This window comes from Limulus polyphemus, unplaced genomic scaffold (genome assembly GCF_000517525.1).
Source record: "Limulus polyphemus unplaced genomic scaffold, Limulus_polyphemus-2.1.2 Scaffold607, whole genome shotgun sequence".
In the NCBI taxonomy this organism is placed as follows: Eukaryota; Metazoa; Arthropoda; class Merostomata; order Xiphosura; family Limulidae; genus Limulus; species Limulus polyphemus.
In genome coordinates this window covers 375677-380598 of record NW_013666217.1, presented here as the reverse complement: position 1 = coordinate 380598, position 4922 = coordinate 375677, and positions in this window count along the sequence as shown.

The following is a 4922-nucleotide window of genomic DNA, read 5'->3' as shown; positions in this document are numbered from 1 at the left end:
CCTCTATATTACGTTTACACGCAGCCTTTTGCAATACTTGATACACGAGGAACTACAACCTCTATATTACGTCTACACGCAGCTTTCTGCAATACTTGATACACGAGTGAGAAACTACAACCTCTATATGACGTCTACACGCAGCTTTCTGCAATACTTGATACACGAGAGAGAAACTACAACCTCTATATGACGTTTACACGCAGCTTTCTGCAATACTTGATACACGAGAGAGAAACTACAACCTCTATATGACGTTTACACGTAGCTTTCTGCAATACTTGATACACGAGAAACTACAGCCTCTATATTACGTCTACTCGCAGCTTTCTGCAATACTTGATACACGAGAGAGAGACTACAACCTCTATATTACGTCTACACGCAGCTTTCTGCAATACTTGCTGCACCAGAGAGAAACTAAAACCTCTATATTACGTCTACACGCAGCTTTCTGCAATACTTGATACACGAGAGAGAGAAACTACAACCTCTATATTACGTCTACACGCAGCTTTCTGCAATACTTGATACACGAGAGAGAAACTAAAACCTCTATATTACGTCTACACGCAGCTTTCTGCAATACTTGATACACGAGAGAGAAACTACACCTCTATATTACGTTTTTAGTGCTTATAACCCAGAAATTCGGAGTCAATTCCTGCGGTTGACACGGCGAAAATAGCTTGTAACTTTGCATTCAAGCAATCAAACGTAAATATCAAATGCTAACATTTTGAATACCTTATCACCTGAGGATTTGCTTTTTGTATTACAAAGCTTCCTCTAATGCACATTTTCCAGTTTTTGTTGTTACGTTCATGCAAAAACACGTAAGTGTGCAATATGAAACCTCCATGGTGTATCTTGTTCCACCTAAGAAACCGTGAAGTTCGAATAGGCCTAATGACAATTTTAGGCCTACATGTTTGAAAAAATGTCTATGATGAAAAAAAGTAACAAACAAGTTAATTTAAAAAATAAATATTTTCTAAAAATGTTTTAATTTCTTGTAATTCGGAAATTTTGTTGAAATCGTAAAATTGTATACCAAAAACTTTGCTCATCTACCTACATTACGTCTTATTACTTATTTTAATGTCTAATATTCGTATTCATCACATTATTCTAGATAATATTTTCGAATTTTGAAGAAAACATATGAATGGCTTTCAGTTATTAATATTAAAGCTCAAACGTTTCAATTGATCAAAGCTAATTTTACACGTGTGTGTTTTGACTTTACTATTATATGCTAGCTGTTTTGAATAAGTTGCAACTATACCTGCTGATTATTATATAACGCTATCGTGTTCCATTTCAAAACTTTCATTAACGTTTAGTAGGATAATCTCTTTAAGAAATTTTCATACAACAGCAATTACTTCTATGAAGTTGCAAATAAAGATGAATCCTTTCAAATCAAACAGCTGAAACCAATACCTAGATATCAGAGAATAATCAAAGTTATAGTGCAATTTTCAAAAGTGTTAGATCAACAGTGTTAAAAACATTATTTGGTCGAGTATTCGATATTACTTTTCGTTTAATTATATATGTTCATACACTTTAGATAGGCTTTTATACAGGTTTTGGTTTGGTTTTTGTTAAGCACAAAGCTACACAATGGGTTACCTGTCCTCTGCCAACCGCGGGTATCAAAACCCGATTTTTGGAGTCGTAAGCCTACAGACTTACCGCTGACTCACTGGGAGGGGGTGCTTTTATACTATAATTAATTTTATATGAGTTTAAGGACATACGCAGCTCCAAATTTATAAGAAAGAATGGACTATTAGAAATATTATTCTTTTGAACGTGTCGTATGTACACTGAATGAAAGTATTTGAGTGCTTGGAAAAATAAATTAAGTTCAATGGGCCTAGCATTTTCTTGTGGTTATCGTGTCGGATTGCGGACCAAAAGGTCCAAGGCGCGAGTCCCAATTCGCCGTCCAAAACGCTCGCACTTTCAGCTGTGGACGCACTGTAACGATGACAGTTAATCACTTGAAACTAATTTATTTATCGGACTGGTTTCACTCCTTCTAGTCAGTAGGACTACATATAAGAGAGAATGTAATGTACGTCACAGTGAAAATAATCGTTATTTTCCAAACAGTTTAATTCTTGATATTTCTAAAGCTTGAAATAGAAACACTACGTGTTATTTATCACGCAAACAGAAAGAAAGGCTGTGGATTTTCTTGGTGTGTACAAACAGATCCAAAATTCCCATAGTTTATTTCACTTAAAAAGGAGCGAACATAAACAGTGTCGTCGGGTGAAGACACTTAGTGGGTTGGGACACTATTCTGAACCCACCAGTAACAACAATTGGAACAAGTGAATATATTATACTTTTCCGAAAAAACAACAACATTATTTCGATAATTTTGGTCATAAAAAAGTATCCTAGAAGGTTTGTTTGTAATTAAGCACAAAGCTACATAGCGTTGTAAGTCCGCAGACGTACCTTTGTGCCACTGGGGGTATCAAAGAAGGAGTAAGTTCCTAATGATGGCTGCGATTTATATATTTGTAATGTCCACCTAAATCATTTCAAACGTTTAATACATTTTTCTTTCTTAACATTCTGGTGACTTTCGTGATATTCCCCTGGTATCGGCGTTTTTAATTTTGCAGATAATGGCATTCCATATGTTTTTGTTGTTGTCAGATGACGTGGATTTTATATGTATATACACACACACACTTTCTAGTCAGACATAAATTATACAGTTTAATTCTTTATATTTCCAAAGCTTCAAATAGACACACTACGTGTTATGTATCACGCAAACAGACAGAAACGTTGTGAGGGTTCTTGGTGTGTACAAACAGATACAAAACCCCATAGTTTATTTCACTAAAAAAAGAAACGAGCATAGACAGTATTGTCAGGTGGATATATTAATCAATATTATTGACGTACTCGGGTAACGATGTATATGTCACACTGGCACTCTTCTGTTTCAATCCGTTCTCTGACAAAATCGAACTACAGAGTGTCCCAAAAGTAATAGAAAATACAGCACAAGTTAGAACGTCCCGTTCACTAGGCTATAAGGTTATATTTCTTGCTTCTCCATTAATTAAAAAACATGGCGTACACAAACATTCACTGAAGCAACCATTTTCGATCGTAATCTACAATATCTAATTGAGCTATTTTTGTGTTCCAAAATGCTTTCCAAAGATTCATAATCGTGGTTATACTGTAGGTGCCAAGCATGAAGGTTGAGTACACTGAATCAGCAATTCGTAACTTCAGTAAATAAAAATGGGAAAGTTGAGCGTTTCACACTGAAACGCACGTCGTTGAACACTGTATATTGAAATAAAAAAAATTAAAGTTAATTCTTACATGTTTTTCGTATTTATTTTTTGTAAGCGTAATTGGCCGTTTGACAAATATTTTGGAATATCTGGTTAAAACGTTTTTCCTTTTTTGTTTTCGCTTTAGTTCTTAGCTGCAATCGTAGTCGGCTATCTGTAACGATAGTCTAGCACTTAACCTATGAGACTAATAAATACCTGCAGATTAAAACGCTAACAACATGAAAAACTAGCTCGAATAATCAAAATATGTGTTTTTCTCCCCTTAGTTAGCGCTTTTCCAGACTATAGGCAACTTATCGGCGTATACACGCGTGACACCATTCTATCCAATCAATAGCACGCACTGGAAAGTCACGTCATAAACCTGGTATAACTCTTAAAATAAACGTCGTTTTTCTCACAATTTTAACGTTAAATAATTATTTTATGATGATGCATAAATATAAAAATAACTAAAACAAAATGAAACACTTTGTAGATAGAGCAAAATGTCTCTCTGAATACATTAATTTTAATGTCTTGAAAATAGTGGATTTGAGATGAGAATGTGACAATAGGTAGAAATATTTATTTCTTTAATATATTTTTTCCCTTTTCTCGTCCAGGTGTCATGAAACCTCACGTGGCAGTAGCTTCTCGATTGTTAAGTAAGTATCAAAGAAACCTGTGTTGAGACACATGGGCTTGGATGCTTTCGTGTGGTGGCCTGGAATAACGTGGTGGTTAAGACTCTTGAATTGCCATCTGTGGAACGCGGATTCGAGTCCCACCACCAAACATGTTCACTCTTTCAGCCGTGAGAAAGTTATATGTGCCGTCAATACCACTATTCGTTGGTAAAGAGACTCCCAAGAGTTGGCGGTCAGTGATGTTGACTATCTTTTCGAAAGTATGGACGGCTAGCGCTGATAGCCCACAAGTAGCTCTGCATGAAATTTAACAAATAAGCTTTCATAAAGATACAAAAACTGTGTGGAGACACAAGGGTTATAGCATCTCTTTCATGTAGTAAATTAAATATCTAAAAGATTATGTAGATAGGGAAACTTTAATCCTCTCGTGTATCAAGTATTGCAGAAAGCTGCGTGTAAATTAGAACTGAGCTACTGAGGTTCCACTATTTAAAGGTTTGGCTGCTAGAGCTCAGACAGATAGATAGCTAAGTGTAAGCTATGGCTCGTTTTGTGAATCTGGAGAAATACCATTTATTTCGTGGTAAACTGCAGATAAATTTTGAAGTTAACGAATTATTTATGGGTGTTTAGTAATATCCATGTTCCATAAAAGTGGTGTCTGTAGGTTTTTTAGGAACTAGAAATGAACTATATATGAAAGAAGTCGAGTTTTAGATTAAACAGATAAGATTTTACACATAACTTGAAAATGTGGGAGTTCATCACCAACAAACGGAAATTCGAAATTAATTATAATAATTAGTTATTCAGCGCAATGAAAGAGATAAGGTAATAACATTTATTTGTATAAAATAACGTCACCTTTACTATTTGTTTGTTTGTAATTAAGCACAAAGCTTCACAATGGGCTATCTGTGCTCTGCCCACCACGGGTATCGAAACC